The 17,631-nt window shown below is 44.7% G+C and overlaps 6 non-coding genes across 6 annotated transcripts; 2 read left to right on the top strand and 4 right to left on the bottom strand.

The window, feature by feature from the left end:
• The first annotated feature begins 4,164 nt into the window (after positions 1-4,164).
• On the top strand, positions 4,165-4,278 carry LOC140317428 (U5 spliceosomal RNA). The gene has a single exon (XR_011917743.1). It is a non-coding gene; the product is annotated as a U5 spliceosomal RNA (small nuclear RNA).
• Positions 4,279-4,594: 316 nt separating this feature from the next.
• LOC140317027 (U2 spliceosomal RNA) lies at positions 4,595-4,785 on the top strand. The gene has a single exon (XR_011917380.1). It is a non-coding gene; the product is annotated as a U2 spliceosomal RNA (small nuclear RNA).
• Positions 4,786-7,420: 2,635 nt separating this feature from the next.
• LOC140317224 (U2 spliceosomal RNA) lies at positions 7,421-7,611 on the bottom strand. The gene has a single exon (XR_011917557.1). It is a non-coding gene; the product is annotated as a U2 spliceosomal RNA (small nuclear RNA).
• A 316-nt stretch (positions 7,612-7,927) lies between these two features.
• LOC140317183 (U5 spliceosomal RNA) lies at positions 7,928-8,041 on the bottom strand. Its single transcript, XR_011917518.1, has one exon. It is a non-coding gene; the product is annotated as a U5 spliceosomal RNA (small nuclear RNA).
• Positions 8,042-10,349: 2,308 nt separating this feature from the next.
• Positions 10,350-10,533, bottom strand: LOC140317067 (U2 spliceosomal RNA). Its single transcript, XR_011917416.1, has one exon. It is a non-coding gene; the product is annotated as a U2 spliceosomal RNA (small nuclear RNA).
• Positions 10,534-10,841: 308 nt separating this feature from the next.
• Positions 10,842-10,955, bottom strand: LOC140317440 (U5 spliceosomal RNA). Its single transcript, XR_011917754.1, has one exon. It is a non-coding gene; the product is annotated as a U5 spliceosomal RNA (small nuclear RNA).
• Positions 10,956-17,631: the final 6,676 nt, after the last annotated feature.

Below are 17,631 nucleotides of genomic sequence, written 5' to 3'. Positions count from 1 at the left end.
TTTCGAGCCTTTTCTTCCCCGGTTTTTACAAAATTATTGTTGGACATTCAGACCTTCTTGCAGCCGAAAACCTCCGCTCCCTCTTTTGATCATACATTGTCGGGCATTCGCACCTTCTCTTACCCGCTTTTTACAAACCAGGGTTGGACTTTCACACCTTTTAGTAGCCGAACAACTCCGCTCCCGCTATTGATTGTGTACAGTCGGGTATTTTCACCTTTTCTTACCCGCTTTTTACCAACTATGGTCAGACATTCATACCTTCTTACAGTGGAACACCTCCGCTCCCTCTTTTGATGGTGTATGTTCGGGCATTCGAACCTTTTCTTACCCGCTTTTTACAAACTATGGTCGGACATTAAAACCTTCTTGTAGCCGAACACATCCACTCCTGCTTTTGATGATGTATGGTTGGGCATTCGTACCTTTTCTTACCCATTTTGCAGTAATTATGGGTGGACATTCACACCTTTTTGCATTTTAACACCTCCTCTCCCGCTTATGATCATGTGCGGTTTGATATTCGAAAATTCTCTTCCATGTTTTCTAGCAATTATTGATGGACATTCAGACCTTCTTGCAGCTGAACACCTCCGCTCCAGCTGTTGATGGTGTATAGTCGGGCTTTCGAGCCTTTTCTTCCCCGATTTTTACAAATTATGGATGGACATTCAGACCTTCTTTCAGCTGAAAACCTCCGCTCCCTCTTTTGATCATACATTGTCGGGCATTCGCACCTTTTCTTACCTGCTTTTTCAATTCATGGTCGGACTTTGACACCTTTTAGTAGCGGAACAACTCTGCTCCCGCTATTGATTGTGTACAATAGGGTATTTTAACCTTTTCTTACCCGCTTTTTGCCAATTACTGTTGGACATTCCCACCTTCTTACAGCGGAACACCTCCGCTCCCTCCTTTGATGGTGTATGTTCGGGCATTCGAACCTTTTCTTACCCGCTTTTTACAAACTATGGTCAGACATTCAAACCTTCTTGTAGCCGAACACATCCACTCCTGCTTTTGATGATGGGTATTCAAACCTACTTGTTGCCCGCTTTTCATTAATTATGGGTGGACAAACACACCTTGTCGCAGCCAAACACCTCCGCTCCCTGTTAGGATCATGTATGGTTGGGCATTCGTACCTTTTCTTACCCATTTTGCAGTAATTATGGGTGGACATTCACACCTTCTTGCATTTGAACACCTCCTCTCCCGCTTATGATCATGTGCGGTTTGATATTCGAAAATTCTCTTCCATGTTTTCTAGCAATTATTGATGGACATTCAGACCTTCTTGCAGCTGAACACCTCCGCTCCAGCTGTTGATGGTGTATAGTCGGGCTTTCGAGCCTTTTCTTCCCAGATTTTTACAAAATATGGATGGACATTCAGACCTTGTTTCAGCCGAAAACCTCCGCTCCCTCTTTTGATCATACATTGTCGGGCATTCGCACCTTTTCTTACCCGCTTTTTACAAACCATGGTCGGACTTTCACACCTTTTAGTAGCGGAACAACTCTGCTCCCGCTATTGATTGTGTACATTCGGGTATTTTAACCTTTTCTTACCTGCTTTTTGCCAACTATGGTCGGACATTCACACCTTCTTACAGCGGAACACCTCCGCTCCCTCCTTTGATGGTGTATGTTCGGGCATTCGAACCTTTTCTTACCCGCTTTTTACAAACTATGGTCAGACATTCACACCTTCTTGCAGCCGAACACTTCCGCTCTACCTTTTAGTGTTCTATGGGGTATTCACACCTTTTTTTTCACCGCATTTTATAGATTATGGTTGTAAATTCTCACCCACTCTTATCCGAAGACCTCTCCTCCTGCTTTGGTTAATATATAGTCGGGCATTCGAACCTTTTCTTACCCGCTTTTTACAAATTATGGTCGAACATTCACACCTACTTGCAGCCGAACACCTCCGCTCCCGCTTTTGATGGTGTATAGTCGGGCTTTCGAGCCTTTTCTTCCCCGGTTTTTACAAATTATGGTTGGACATTCAGACCTTGCAGCCGAAAACCTCCGCTCCCTCTTTTGATCATACATTGTCAGGCATTCGCACCTACTTGCAGCCGAATACTTCCGCTCCACCTTTTAGTGATGTATGGTTGGCATTTGCACCTTTTCTTACCCTTTCTTACCCTACTGATTGCTTAAGATTAAGTTGTTTTTTCTCAAACTACAACATTTTTTTAATTGTTGAAACTTGATTTGAAGTGGATAAATAAGGAGGACAAACAGTTTTGAGTCAGGCTGATAGAAGGAATTAATTTTATAGCAAAATCTGTATTTCGTCATATGTCGAGAGATGCTTATTGCTGAAGAAGTACAAAGTACAACGTTGTTTATCGTTGAAACTTGATTAGACATGAATAAATATGAAGGACAAAGCAGTCTTAACTTGGTTAGAGTTAAGGTTTTATAGGAGAATCCGAATTCGTGCATAACTCGTAAAATAGAGCTTATTTTCGGATTCCTGAAGAATGAGTCTGGTTCTTTCTCATAATACAAAGTTTGTTGTTTATTGTTGAAACTTCATCAGAAGTGAAGAAATAAATGAATGCCTATCAACAAATGTGGGATCTAAACTCTAGTGCTTCCTCTAAAATAATTTCCTTTCTCAATTCAGAAATGTGTGTGTGTAAGTTACAACACCCGTGACACCAAAACGGCTTTCTTTTCTCTCTTTTCTCTACACTCTGCACTGTGAGAACACACACCAAATCAGAAAGGCTTTTTTCTCTCTTTTCTACATTATGGACTGTGGGGACACAAAACCGCTCTCTCTTTTTTTTTTTTATTGTGTGCCAGGGCGTTGTCTCACGTATTAGATTATGCTTACGATACGAATGGGTTTATCAGTCACATCAGAATCCATACATACTGATCCTCCCGTAATAAAATGGTCGGATCTTATCAAACACACTTTGTTTCTTGTGACAATCAAGTCAGCGAAACAGCGTATACACGTCAAGACACTGAATCAAGTTTGCCACAAGAACTCATAAGTTTGGCAGTATTGCTCTGCCGTCAGCAATCATACACCCATTTTATTTTCGTGAGACATGTTCAGGCACCTGTTCATCTACTGTTCTATCACTATGAATTAGTTTATCTATTATCAATAAGGATACTTCTACAACTACTATCAAAGTATGTCCCGACTTCTTATGTTGTCAGTTGCTATATATGAATAAGTGGGTAGCTACTGACAAGCATTAAGCATGTCACACAGCCCAAACATATAACATTTCAGGACACACCACACAGTTAACAACCACCGTGAAGTGTCAAAGCCCAAACATGTAACATTCAACAGGACACTTACACAACACATTCAAATCAAACAGTCAGACAACATACAAGAACATATACCCCAGCCGGCATTGCTCCCTGCCTATTTTCCTACAGCTCACTATGTGTGCGCACACCTTTATTCACAAACTCTTCAACTTATATTCTTTTACCGAAGCTGCTACAGCTCGATTGGCCGAATACCGAATAATCCTAATTCGGTGAATTTGACATCTGCCTTACATGTAACAGATTAGCGGTTTAGCAGTTTTAATTTAGTTTGAGTGAAGGAATTCATTTTATAGCAAAATCCGAAATCGTGAAGAACTCATGAAAGTAAGCTTATTCTCGGATTCCTGAAACTTTAGATTTGCTATTTCTTTTACTGCAAAGTACAACGTTGGTTTTTTTGTTTAAATCTTTCAAGACATGGTAAATATGAAGGACAAAGCAGTTTTAACATAGTTTGAGTGAAGGAATTCATTTTATTGATAAAATCCCAAGAGTCTGCTGAGAAAAGAGAGTGAATGCAAAGTAGACTTTAACACGGCTATGGGAGCGAGCCGAGTGCGGGCTAACCGGGAGAATTGCTTGAAAGAAACGCGACACCGAATGAGCGGTCAGAACAAAGCCTCAATACGGTTTTCCCGTGGTGTTTTTGTTGCTGCCTTGTCTTTTGCACAGAGTAAAAGACAAGGCAGCCATCGAATAGGGCCCGATTGTTCCTACTTGGTCAGCCGAGGAGCAAGGGGGGGGGGGGGGGGGGGAGCAAGCGTTTCAACCAAGCAAAGCTCACCATGGGGAAGGTGGCTATGCCAACTAGCCTGATGCCCTGCTCCCGCAGTGACGGATAATAGTACTCTGGTTTCTCTTCATAACGTACAAGTCTTTCACCTTTTGCTAAAGACTTCTGTGGAGAGCAGCACTAATGAGTTGTTTCTATTTTTGGCAGGCTTTACCTTTGCGGGTGAAGCCCTTTCTGTCTGTGCAAAAGAAATCTTGTTACTGTGCAGAGTGACTTCTCTGAGTAGAGTCGCCTTACTTGTTGCGACTGTGCCGATGTTCGAAGCTGGAGTGCAAAGTTGTTGCTTGAATGGTGCTTGCTGGAGCGTGCGGGAGTGCAAAGTTATACCATTTAAAAGGGCTGAAGAGTGCTCAGTGCAGCGGGTGGGCGGAGGTGCAAAGTGACACTCTGGCCACCTATGGCCATAAAAAGAACAGGGGTGTTAGCGGACAAGTGCGCATTGTGCCAGGAAGGGCCCTCGGACGTGAACCAGTGGACAGTTGTCGCTTCTCGACCTTTTGGCTAAGATCAAGTGTAGTATCTGTTCTTATCAGTTTAATATCTGATATGTCCTCTATACGAGGACTACATATTAAATGGATTTTTAGCAATAGGAGTTGAAAAAGTAGCTTGCTCCGTTCACTCCAAGCATTGACCCCGTACTGCAGTGCCGCTGGGAACGGTGCGCTCTTCTCTACTCTTGTGAAAAAGCAAACAGCGGTGCAGGATGCAAGTTTCAGGGAGCCCAAGATGAAACTTTCTTTTAGTCTGCTGAGAAAAGAGAGTGAATGCGATGTAGACTTTAACCCGGCTATGGGAGCGAGCCGAGTGTCGGCTAACCGGGAGAATTGCTTGAAAGAAACGCCATACCAAATGAGCGGTCAGAACAAAGCCTCAATACGGTGTTCCCGTTGTGTTTTTGTTGCTGCCGCTGTTTGCTTTTTCACAAGAGCGCACCTGTTGAGGGGGGCTCTGGGGGGGCCTGGGTGATGGTGGGTCTCAGGCCCGGGCTGCTGCGACTGGTGTGACCGGGTGGTTTGTTTGTTTGTTTTTTGTTGTTGTTTGTTTGTTTTTTGTAGAGGTCCTCCGGAGTGGGGTTGGGTTGAGTGGGGTGGGGCGGGATGGGTACCTTCTGGGGGTACAGTAGCTCCCAGAATATGGTCGCTGCAGGCCCCGAGCCTGGTGGACATCAGGCCCTCCTGTCCTGTGTTGGCTCCCTGGTAGCGGGGATGCCTATTGCAGCCAGTCCCTGGCTGCCCCCAGTGTATATCCCCATTCTCCCTTCTGGCTCCTGTACACAGCACACACTCACACATGAAGGGTTTTGGGGGCGTGTGTGTTCGGTGGGGTGTAGTGGACTCTGCAGTAGTTGCACTCTGCAGTTCCCACCCCTGTTTTAATTACACCTTAGACATTACTACTTATCAAACACACTCACACACACACATTAGGTCTTGGGGGGTGGTTACACTGAGTGGCATCTGGTGGGCGGGGCTCTTTGGGTATGTAGGCTGCCCAGAGGGCCACGCTCCCAGTTCTACAAGTTTGGCTGCCCCTCAATTTTAATTGCTCACTATTAGAAAATATTGAAGAGCCAGAAGGGTGAGGGGAGGGGTCTTCTTCGCACACCCCTGCTTCCTGGTTGCTGCTCGGGGCGGGAGGGGCCAGGAGGATTAATTAATTGTTCTGCTGGTTTGGGGTCTGTGGTGGCTGGGGGGCTGCTGGCCCCCTGGTGTGCCCGCTGCACTACACCCCAGCGGAGTCGAGGGAGGGAGGACGTGTGGATGTATGGGACATGAAAGTGTGTGTGGTAATGATTGGGCCTGGATCTTGGACTTGCTGTCGCCTGGCCTGCCTGTGCTTCTCCCGATGGGGGGGGGCGGCGTGGCCTCTCTCCGCTGCTCGCGACTTCACCCACCTGTGGGCACGTCTTGACTCCCAGGGCACTTGGCCAGGGGTGCTGGGGCAGGCGCTGACCCACTGTGTGGCTGTCTGGGGCGCTTGGCCCTCCTGGGTATTGGGTGGGGCCTCTGTCGGGGGGTTTGGGGGCGCTCGGGCTCCTGGGGCCCGGATCCAGTGCATGGCCCATGTCTGGGCGGCTGGGGCCTGGCGACGTCGGTGGGCTGTTGCCCCTGGCTCCCGGAGGGCCTCTGCCCTATGCTTATGGGGGCTCTTTCCGGGGGCTTCCTCTGCAGTCTTCTGGGTGGATGCGTGGTTGCCCCTGCGGTGGGCTTCCTGGGTTCTGTGCTCTGTGGGGGCTGCTGGTGGCCTGGGTCTTGTGGCCCTCTCTGCCTGCTTCTGATTGCTTGGGGGGGCTGTGGATTGTGGCCCTGTACGCTTATACACTCATAACTAAGCACGGTTATCATGTAGGTCCTGTGCCATGGGTGTTGCATGTTCTCACACACACACAACCACATTCATTAGTCCAGTAGCATGGTCGCTAAGCAGTTGATGTATTATCATGTCGTCTCAGGTCATCTATATCCACAGCTGTGTTGTATGCGATGTATGTTCTGTTTTTCTCTTCTTTCCTCTTCTTCTTTCCTTGTCCCCCGGTCCGGTTCAGTTCTATTACATGTCATATATTGTAAACAGAAATAAATAAATGGGCATCAAGGGGAGCTTTACATTTATAAAACTTCCCTTGGCAAAGCAAATCTGTTTGGCATCAAAGGTATTCAGACTACAATTCTGCTGCCATAATGCTGAACACGATAAGGGGAAAAAAAAAAAAAGTAAAGAAGACAGTTCTGCCGAAAGCCAGGGACTAGACCTGTTCTAAGTTCTGTACTTTTTAAAAGGGAGCCAACACAGGACAGGAGGGCCTGATGTCCACCAGGCTCGGGGCCTGCAGCGACCATATTCTGGGAGCTACTGTACCCCCAGAAGGTACCCATCCCGCCCCACCCCACTCAACCCAACCCCACTCCGGAGGACCTCTACAAAAAACAAACAAACAACAACAAAAAACAAACAAACAAACCACCCGGTCACACCAGTCGCAGCAGCCCGGGCCTGAGACCCACCATCACCCAGGCCCCCCCAGGCCCCCTCTCAACAGGTGCGCTCTTGTGAAAAAGCAAACAGCGGCAGCAACAAAAACACAACGGGAACACCGTATTGAGGCTTTGTTCTGACCGCTCATTTGGTATGGCGTTTCTTTCAAGCAATTCTCCCGGTTAGCCCGCACTCGACTCGCTCCCAGAGCCGTGTTAAAGTCTACTTCGCATTCACTCTCTTTTCTCAGCAGACTAAAAGAAAGTTTCATCTTGGGCTCCCTGAAACTTGCATCCTGCACCGCTGTTTGCTTTTTCACAAGAGTAGAGAAGAGCGCACCGTTCCCAGCGGCACTGCAGTACGGGGTCAATGCTTGGAGTGAACGGAGCAAGCTACTTTTTCAACTCCTATTGCTAAAAATCCATTTAATATGTAGTCCTCGTATAGAGGACATATCAGATATTAAACTGATAAGAACAGATACTACACTTGATCTTAGCCAAAAGGCCGAGAAGCGACAACTGTCCACTGGTTCACGTCCGAGGGCCCTTCCTGGCACAATGCGCACTTGTCCGCTAACACCCCTGTTCTTTTTATGGCCATAGGTGGCCAGAGTGTCACTTTGCACCTCCGCCCACCTGCTGCACTGAGCACTCTTCAGCCCTTTTAAATGGTATAACTTTGCACTCCCGCACGCTCCAGCAAGCACCATTCAAGCAACAACTTTGCACTCCAGCTTCAAACATCGGCACAGTCGCAACAAGTAAGGCGACTCTACTCAGAGAAGTCACTCTGCACAGTAACAAGATTTCTTTTGCACAGACAGAAAGGGCTTCACCCGCAAAGGTAAAGACTGCCAAAAATAGAAACAACTCATTAGTGCTGCTCTCCACAGAAGTCTTTAGTAAAAGGCGAAAGACTTGTACGTTATGAAGAGAAACCAGAGTACGATTATCCGTCACTGCGGGAGCAGGGCATCAGGCTAGTTGGCATAGCCACCTTCCCCATGGTGAGCTTTGCTTGGTTGAGACGCTTGCTTTCCCCCCCAAACCCCCCCCCCCACCCCCCCCCCCCCCCCCCCCCCTTGCTCCTCGGCTGACCAAGTAGGAACAATCGGGCCCTATTCGATGGCTGCCTTGTCTTTTACTCTGTGCAAAAGACAAGGCAGCAACAAAAACACCACGGGAAAACCGTATTGAGGCTTTGTTCTGACCGCTCATTCGGTGTCGCGTTTCTTTCAAGCAATTCTCCCGGTTAGCCCGCACTCGGCTCGCTCCCAGAGCCGTGTTAAAGTCTACTTCGCATTCACTCTCTTTTCTCAGCAGACTTTTGGGATTTTATCAATAAAATGAATTCCTTCACTCAAACTATGTTAAAACTGCTTTGTCCTTCATATTTACCATGTCTTGAAAGATTTAAACAAAAAAACCAACGTTGTACTTTGCAGTAAAAGAAATAGCAAATCTAAAGTTTCAGGAATCCGAGAATAAGCTTACTTTCATGAGTTCTTCACGATTTCGGATTTTGCTATAAAATGAATTCCTTCACTCAAACTAAATTAAAACTGCTAAACCGCTAATCTGTTACATGTAAGGCAGATGTCAAATTCACCGAATTAGGATTATTCGGTATTCGGCCAATCGAGCTGTAGCAGCTTCGGTAAAAGAGTATAAGTTGAAGAGTTTGTGAATAAAGGTGTGCGCACACATGGTGAGCTGTAGGAAAATAGGCAGGGAGCAATGCCGACTGGGGTATATGTTCTTGTATGTTGTCTGACTGTTTGATTTGAATGTGTTGTGTAAGTGTCCTGTTGAATATTACATGTTTGGGCTTTGACACGCTTCACTGTGGTTGTTAACTGTGTGGTGTGTCCTGAAATGTTATATGTTTGGGCTGTGTGACATGCTTAATGCTTCTCAGTAGCTACCCACTTATTCATATATAGCAACTGACAACGTAAGAAGTCCGGACATACTTTGATAGAGTAGTTGTAGAAGTATCCTTATTGATAATAGATAAACTAATTCATAGTGATAGAACAGTAGATGAACAGGTGCCTGCACATGTCTCACGAAAATAAAATTGATGTATGATTGCTGACGGCAGAGCAATACTGCCAAACTTATGAGTTCTTGTGGCAAACTTGATTCAGTGTCTTGACGTGTATACGCTGTTTCGCTGACTTGATTGTCACAAGAAACAAAGTGTGTTTGATAAGATCCGACCATTTTATTACGGGAGGATCAGTATGTATGGATTCTGATGTGACTGATAAAACCCATTCGTATCTTAAGCACAATCTAATACGTGAGACAACGCCCTGGCACACGATAAAAAAAAAAAGAGAGAGCGGTTTTGTGTCCCCACAGTCCATAATGTAGAAAAGAGAGAAAAAAGCCTTTCTGATTTGGTGTGTGTGCTCACAGTGCAGAGTGTAGAGAAAAGAAAGCCGTTTTGGTGTCACGGGTGTTGTGACTTACACACACACATTTCTAAATTGAGAAAGGAAATTATTTTAGAGGAAGCACTAGAGTTTAGATCCAACATTTGTTGATAGGCATTCATTTATTTCTTCACTTTTGATAAAAATGATAAGACTGACCGAAAGAATTGGAGGCCCATCACACTTTTAAACTTTGACTGTAAACTTTTTAGCAAGGTTTTAACGACACGGATGTCCTCTGTTTTAGAGGAGGTAATTCACCCAGACCAGGCTTGTGCCATCTCAGAGAGACAACTCACCGACAGCCTCGTACTGATTCGAGACATCATTGATTACGCTAGAGACAGAAACACCCGGCTTGTCATCTTAAATTTAGACTTTGAAAAAGCTTTTGATCGGGTCTCGCATCAATATCTCTTTCAGGTGTTGCAGCAATCGAATAGGGCCCGATTGTTCCTACTTGGTGGGATTTGCTTGGTTGAGACGCTTGCTCCCCCCCCTTGCTCCTCGGCTGACCAAGTAGGAACAATCGGGCCCTATTCGATGGCTGCCTTGTCTTTTACTCTGTGCAAAAGACAAGGCAGCCACAAACACCACGGGAACACCGTATTGAGGCTTTGTTCTGACCACTCATTCGGTGTCGCGTTTCTTTCAAGCAATTCTCCCGGTTAGCCCACACTCGGCTCGCTTCCAGAGCTGTGTTAAAGTCTACTTCGCATTCACTCTCTTTTCTCAGCAGATTAAAAGAAAGTTTCATCTTGGGCTCCCTGAAACTTCCATCCTGCACCGCTGTTTGCTTTTTCACAAGAGCAGAGAAGAGCGCACCGTTCCCAGCGGCACTGCAGTACTGGGTCGATGCTTGGAGTGAACGGAGCAAGCTTCTTTTTCAACTCCTATTCTTAAAAATACATTTAATATGTAGTCCTCGTATAGAGGACACATTAAACTGATAAGAACAGATACTACACTTGATCTTAGCCAAAAGGCCGAGAAGCGATAACTGTCCACTGTTTCAGGTCCGAGGGCCCTTGCTGGCACAATGCGCACTTGTAGCAGTGTTCTTTTTATGGCCATAGGTGGCCAGAGTGTCACGTTGCACCTCCGCCCACCCGCTGCACTGAGCACTCTTCAGCCCTTTTAAATGGTATAACTTTGCACTCCCGCATGCTCCAGCAAGCACCATTCAAGCAACAACTTTGCACTCCAGCTTCGAACATCGGCACAATCGCAACAAGTAAGGCGACTCTACTCAGAGAAGTCACTCTGCACAGTAACAAGATTTCTTTTGCACAGACAGAAAGGGCTTCACCCGCAAAGGTAAAGCCTGCCAAAAATAGAAACAACTCATTAGTGCTGCTCTCCACAGAAGTCTTTAGCAAAAGGTGAAAGACTTGTACGTTATGAAGAGAAACCAGAGTCCGATTATCCGTCACTGCGGGAGCAGGGCATCAGGCTAGTTGCCATAGCCACCTTCCCCATGGTGAGCGTTGCTTGGTTGAAACGCTTGCCCCTGTGCAATCGACAAGGCAGCAACAAAAACACCACGGGAACACCGTATTGAGGCTTTGTTCTGACCGCTCATTCGGTGTCGCGTTTCTTTCAAGCAATTCTCCCGGTTAGCCCACACTCGGCTCGCTCCCAGAGCCGTGTTAAAGTCTACTTCGCATTCACTCTCTTTTCTCAGCAGACTCTTGGGATTTTATCTATAAAATGAATTCCTTCACTCAAACTATGTTAAAACTGCTTTGTCCTTCATATTTACCATGTCTAGAAAGATTTAAACAAAAAAAAAACAACGTTGTACTTTGCAGTAAAAGAAAGAGCAAATCTAAAGTTTCAGGAATCCGAGAATAAGCTTACTTTCATGAGTTCTTCACGATTTCGGATTTTGCTATAAAATGAATTCCTTCACTCAAACTAAATTAAAACTGCTAAACCGCTAATCTGTTACATGTAAGGCAGATGTCAAATTCACCGAAATAGGATCTAAGGGTATTCGGCCAATCGAGCTGTAGCAGCTTTGGTAAAAGAGTATAAGTTGAAGAGTTTGTGAATAAAGGTGTGCGCACACATAGTGAGCTGTAGGAAAATAGGCAGGGAGCAATGCCGGCTGGGGTATATGTTCTTGTATGTTGTCTGACTGTTTGATTAGAATGTCTTGTGTAAGTGTCCTGTTGAATGTTACATGTTTGGGCTTTGACACTTCACGGTGGTTGTTAACTGTGTGGTGTGTCCTGAAATGTTATATGTTTGGGCTGTGTGACATGCTTAATGCTTGTCAGTAGCTACCCACTTATTCATATATAGCAACTGACAACATAAGAAGTCTGGACATACTTTGATAGTAGTTGTAGAAGTATCCTTATTGATAATAGATAAACTAATTCATAGTGATAGAACAGTAGATGAACAGGTGCCTGCACATGTCTCACGAAAATAAAATGGGTGTATGATTGCTGACGGCAGAGCAATACTGCCAAACTTATGAGTTCTTGTGGCAAACTTGATTCAGTGTCTTGACGTGTATACGCTGTTTCGCTGACTTGATTGTCACAAGAAACAAAGTGTGTTTGATAAGATCCGACCATTTTATTACGGGAGGATCAGTATGTATGGATTCTGATGTGACTGATAAACCCATTCGTATCGTAAGCATAATCTAATACGTGAGACAACGCCCTGGCACACAATCAAAAAAAAAAAGAGAGAGCGGTTTTGTGTCCCCACAGTCCATAATGTAGAAAAGAGAGAAAAAAGCCTTTCTGATTTGGTGTGTGTTCTCACAGTGCAGAGTGTAGAGAAAAGAGAGAAAAGAAAGCCGTTTTGGTGTCACGGGTGTTGTAACTTACACACACACATTTCTGAATTGAGAAAGGAAATTATTTTAGAGGAAGCACTAGAATTTAGATCCCACATTTGTTGATAGGCATTCATTTATTTCTTCACTTCTGATGAAGTTTCAACAATAAACAACAAACTTTGTATTATGAGAAAGAACCAGACTCATTCTTCAGGAATCCGAAAATAAGCTCTATTTTACGAGTTATGCACGAATTCGGATTCTCCTATAAAACCTTAACTCTAACCAAGTTAAGACTGCTTTGTCCTTCATATTTATTCATGTCTAATCAAGTTTCAACGATAAACAACGTTGTACTTTGTACTTCTTCAGCAATAAGCATCTCTCGACATATGACGAAATACAGATTTTGCTATAAAATTAATTCCTTCTATCAGCCTGACTCAAAACTGTTTGTCCTCCTTATTTATCCACTTCAAATCAAGTTTCAACAATTAAAAAAATGTTGTAGTTTGAGAAAAAACAACTTAATCTTAAGCAATCAGTAGGGTAAGAAAGGGTAAGAAAAGGTGCAAATGCCAACCATACATCACTAAAAGGTGGAGCGGAAGTATTCGGCTGCAAGTAGGTGCGAATGCCTGACGATGTATGATCAAAAGAGGGAGCGGAGGTTTTCGGCTGCAAGGTCTGAATGTCCAACCATAATTTGTAAAAACCGGGGAAGAAAAGGCTCGAAAGCCCGACTATACACCATCAAAAGCGGGAGCGGAGGTGTTCGGCTGCAAGTAGGTGTGAATGTTCGACCATAATTTGTAAAAAGCGGGTAAGAAAAGGTTCGAATGCCCGACTATATATTAACCAAAGCAGGAGGAGAGGTCTTCGGATAAGAGTGGGTGAGAATTTACAACCATAATCTATAAAATGCGGTGAAAAAAAAGGTGTGAATACCCCATAGAACACTAAAAGGTAGAGCGGAAGTGTTCGGCTGCAAGAAGGTGTGAATGTCTGACCATAGTTTGTAAAAAGCGGGTAAGAAAAGGTTCGAATGCCCGAACATACACCATCAAAGGAGGGAGCGGAGGTGTTCCGCTGTAAGAAGGTGTGAATGTCCGACCATAGTTGGCAAAAAGGAGGTAAGAAAAGGTTAAAATACCCGATTGTACACAATCAATAGCGGGAGCAGAGTTGTTCCGCTACTAAAAGGTGTGAAAGTCCGACCATGGTTTGTAAAAAGCGGGTAAGAAAAGGTGCGAATGCCCGACAATGTATGATCAAAGGAGGGAGCGGAGGTTTTCGGCTGAAACAAGGTCTGAATGTCCATCCATATTTTGTAAAAATCTGGGAAGAAAAGGCTCGAAAGCCCGACTATACACCATCAACAGCTGGAGCGGAGGTGTTCAGCTGCAAGAAGGTCTGAATGTCCATCAATAATTGCTAGAAAACATGGAAGAGAATTTTCGAAAATCAAACCGCACATGATCATAAGCGGGAGAGGAGGTGTTCAAATGCAAGAAGGTGTGAATGTCCACCCATAATTACTGCAAAATGGGTAAGAAAAGGTACGAATGCCCAACCATACATGATCCTAACAGGGAGCGGAGGTGTTTGGCTGCGACAAGGTGTGTATGTCCACCCATAATTAATGAAAAGCGGGCAACAAGTAGGTTTGAATACCCATCATCATAAGCAGGAGTGGATGTGTTCGGCTACAAGAAGGTTTGAATGTCTGACCATAGTTTGTAAAAAGCGGGTAAGAAAAGGTTCGAATGCCCGAACATACACCATCAAAGGAGGGAGCGGAGGTGTTCCGCTGTAAGAAGGTGTGAATGTCCAACCATAATTGGCAAAAAGCAGGTAAGAAAAGGTTAAAATACCCTATTGTACACAATCAATAGCGGGAGCAGAGTTGTTCCGCTACTAAAAGGTGTGAAAGTCCGACCATGAATTGTAAAAAGCGGGTAAGAAAAGGTGCGAATGCCCGACAATGTATGATCAAAAGAGGGAGCGGAGGTTTTCGGCTGAAAGAAGGTCTGAATGTCCATCCATAATTTGTAAAAATCGGGGAAGAAAAGGCTCGAAATCCCGACTATACACCATCAACAGCTGGAGCGGAGGTGTTCAGCTGCAAGACGGTCTGAATGTCCATCAATAATTGCTAGAAAACATGGAAGAGAATTTTCGAAAATCAAACCGCACATGATCATAAGCGGGAGAGGAGGTGTTCAAATGCAAGAAGGTGTGAATGTCTACCCATAATTACTGAAAAATGGGTAAGAGAAGGTGCGAATGCCTAACCATACATCATCAAAAGAGGGAGCGGAGGTGTTCCGCTGTAAGACGGTGTGAATGTCCGACCATAGATGGTAAAAAGCGGGTAAGAAAAGGTTAAATTACCCGACTGTACACAATCAAAAGAGGGAGCGGAGTTGTTCAGCTAAGAGAAGGTGTGAAAGTCCGACCTTGGTTTGTAAAAAGCGGGTAAGAAAAGGTTCGTATGCCCGAATATACACCATCAAAAGCGGAAGCGGAGGTGTTCGGCTGCAAGAAGGTGTGAACGTCCAACCAAAGTTTGTAAAAAGCAGTGAAGAAAAGTTTCGAATATCCAACCAAACATAATCAAAAGCGGGAGCAGAGCTGTTCGACTGCAAGTAGGTGTGAATGTCAGATCATAATTTGCAAAAAGCTGATGAGAAAGGGTGAGAATGCCCGACTATACACCATCAAATGCGGGAGCGGAAGTGTTCGGCTGTGAGTAGGTGTGAATGTCAAACCATAATTGCTGAAAAATGTGTTAGAAAAGACTAGAATGCCGGACCATACATCATCAAAAGCTGGAAAAGTGGTGTTCGGCTGCAAGTAGGTGTGAATGTCCAGCCATAATTACTCACAAACCGGTAAGAAAAGGTAGTATTGCCAGACCATACATTATCAAAACAGGGAGCGGAGGTGGTTCAGCTGCAAGGTGTGAATGTCTGACTAAAGTTTATAAAAAGCGGGGAAGAAAAGGCTCGAAAGCCCGACTATACACCATCAAAAGCGGGAGTGGAGGTGTTCGGCTGCAAGTAGGTGTGAATGTTCGACCATAATTTGTAAAAAGCGGGTAAGAAAAGGTTTGAATGCCCGACTATATATTAACAAAAGCAGGAGGAGAGGTCTTCGGATAAGAGTGGGTGAGAATTTCCAACCATAATCAATAAAATGCGGTGAAAAAAAAGGTGTGAATACCCCATAGAACACTAAAAGGTGGAGCAGAAGTGTTCGGCTGCAAGAAGGTGTGACTGTTCGACTATATTTGGTGAAAAGCAGGTGAAGCAAGGTCTGAATGGCCAACCTTACATCATCAAAAACGAGATCAGAGGTGTTTGGCTGCAAGAAGGCCATAGTTTGCCAAAAGCGGGTAAGCTGCGAATGACCGACTAAATATCAACAAAAGTGGGGGCGGAGGTCTTCGGATGCAAGTGGGTGTGAATATCCCACCATACAAGTATGGTGGAGAGGAAGCTGTGAATGGCCGACCATAGTAAAAAGCGGGTGAGAAAAGGTGCGAATGTCCAATCATACATGATCAAAACAGGGAGCGGAGGTGTTTGGCTGCGACAAGGTGTGTATGTCCACCCATAATTAATGAAAAGCGGGCAACAAGTAGGTTTGAATACCCATCATCAAAAGCAGGAGTGGATGTGTTCCGCTACAAGAAGGTTTGAATGTCTGACCATAGTTTGTAAAAAGCGGGTAAGAAAAGGTTCGAGTGCCCGAACATACACCATCAAAAGAGGGAGCGGAGGTGTTCCGCTGTAAGACGGTGTGAATGTCCAACAATAGTTGGTAAAAAGCGGGTAAGAAAAGGTTAAATTACCCGACTGTACACAATCAAAAGAGGGAGCGGAGTTGTTCAGCTAAGAGAAGGTGTGAAAGTCCGACCTTGGTTTGTAAAATGCGGGTAAGAAAAGGTTCGTATGCCCGAATATACACCATCAAAAGCGGAAGCGGAGGTGTTCGGCTGCAAGAAGGTCTGAACGTCCGACCAAAGTTTGTAAAAAGCAGTTAAGAAAAGGTTCGAATATCTAACCAAACATAAGAATGAGTCTTTTCCGCTGTAGAATGCCCGACTATAGACCATCAAATGCGGGAGCGGAGGTGTTCGGCTCTGAGTAGGTGTGAATGTCCGACCATAATTGCTGAAGAATGTGTTAGAAAAGGTAAGAATGCTGGACCATACATCATCAAAAGCGGTAGAGATGGTGTTCGGCTGCAAAAAGGTGTGACTGTTCGACTAAAGTTTGTAAAAAGTGGGTAAGACAAAGTGCGAATGCCTGACAATGTATGATCAAAAGCGGGAGCGGAGGTGTTCAGCTGCAAGAAGGTCTACATGTCCATCAATAATTGCTAGAAAACATGAAAGAAACTTTTCGAAAATCAAACCGCACATGATCATAAGTGGGATAGGAGGTGTTCAGCTGCAAGGTGTGAATGTCCACCCATAATTCCTGAAAAATGGGCAAAAAAAAGGTGTGAATGCCCAACCATACATCATCAAAAGCAGGAGTGGAAGTGTTCAGCTACAAGAAGGTGTGAACGTCCAACCAAAATATGTAAAAAGAAGTTAAGAAAAGGTTCGAATATCCAACCAAACATAATCAAAAGCGGGAGCAGAGCTGTTCGACTGCAAGTAGGTGTGAATGTCAGATCATAATTTGCAAAAAGCTGATGAGAAAGGGTGAGAATGCCCGACTATACATCATCAAATGCGGGAGCGGAGTTGTTCGGCTGTGAGTAGGTGTGAATCTCCGACCATAATTGCTGAAAAATGTGTTAGAAAAGGTAAAAATGCCGGTCCATACATCATCAAAAGCGAGAGAGGTTGTGTTCGGCTGCAAGTAGGTGTGAATGTCCAGCCATAATTACTCACAAACGGGTAAGAAAAGGTAGTATTGCCAGACCATATATGATCAAAACAGGGAGCGGAGGTGGTTCAGCTGCAAGAAGGTTTGAATGTCAAACTAAAGTTCAAATATATTAACAAAAGCGGGAGGAGAGGTCTTCGGATGAAATTGGTTGAAAATTTCCAACCAAAATGTATAAAATGCGGTGAAAAAAAAGGTGTGATAGAACACTAAAAGGTGGAGCGGAAGTGTTCGGCTGCAAGAAGGTGTGAATGTCCGACTATATTTGGTGAAAAGCAGGTGAAGCAAGGTCTGAATGCCCAACCTTACATCATCAAAAGCAAGATCAGAGTTGTTTGGCTAAAAAGCGGGTAAGAAAAGGATAAAATACCCGACTGTACACAATCAATAGT

Source organism: Leuresthes tenuis, unplaced genomic scaffold (assembly GCF_036924035.1).
Source record: "Leuresthes tenuis unplaced genomic scaffold, fLeuTen1.0.hap1 SCAF_10, whole genome shotgun sequence".
NCBI lineage: Eukaryota > Metazoa > Chordata > Actinopteri > Atheriniformes > Atherinopsidae > Leuresthes > Leuresthes tenuis.
The sequence above is the reverse complement of the archived record's forward strand: the minus strand, read 5'-3'. Positions and strand labels throughout refer to the sequence as shown.